This window comes from Arachis ipaensis, chromosome B04, assembly GCF_000816755.2.
Source record: "Arachis ipaensis cultivar K30076 chromosome B04, Araip1.1, whole genome shotgun sequence".
In the NCBI taxonomy this organism is placed as follows: Eukaryota; Viridiplantae; Streptophyta; class Magnoliopsida; order Fabales; family Fabaceae; genus Arachis; species Arachis ipaensis.
In genome coordinates, this window is record NC_029788.2 from 121,231,132 (window position 1) to 121,231,698 (window position 567).

Consider the following 567-nt stretch of genomic DNA (forward strand, 5'->3'; position numbering starts at 1 on the left):
AAAGAATATAAAATAAAATAAATAATATTTAAAAATATAAATAAAATAACTTTAAATTATTTTATTAAATTTATTTTTTATTGTCTTCTAAATATTTTTTATTAAAAAATAACAAGATTTTGTGGGAAAAAAATGACGAGATTCATCTGGATATATGATCATTATACTCGTGGAAGCCCAACATTTATTTATGCAACTTGTTAGTGCAACTTGTTTTTTTACCCTAAAATTATCTATGCAACCGTTCATTATTGAATGGGAAGACCGTTATTATTGGCTTATTGCATTCGTACTAATCAAGTTGGTTAAGTCTAATTGAGATATATATATAGAATTATTCTTTACATACAAGTCATTTACATATACAAGTTTATACAAGTCATTTATATTGTATTGTTTAAGAATTTTTAGTGTATGTATATTGATAAGTTCTGTATAATTTAAAACTTTTCCTCTTCTTTTTTGCATTATAAAAGTAAATTTTATTGGGTTAGAATTAAATTGTATAAACTTGTATGTGTAGCATGTCTCATATATATATATATATATATATATGTGTGTGTAGTG

General features: G+C 21.9%; 1 protein-coding gene and 1 long non-coding RNA gene across 2 annotated transcripts in view; one reads left to right on the plus strand and one right to left on the minus strand.

The window, feature by feature from the left end:
* Positions 1–567, plus strand: part of LOC107635057 (TMV resistance protein N-like) — a 136,631-nt gene that overhangs the window by 100,231 nt on the left and 35,833 nt on the right. The gene's annotated exons all lie outside the window — the stretch shown is intronic.
* Positions 1–567, minus strand: part of LOC110271293 — a 96,686-nt gene that overhangs the window by 81,046 nt on the left and 15,073 nt on the right. The window lies entirely within an intron of this gene.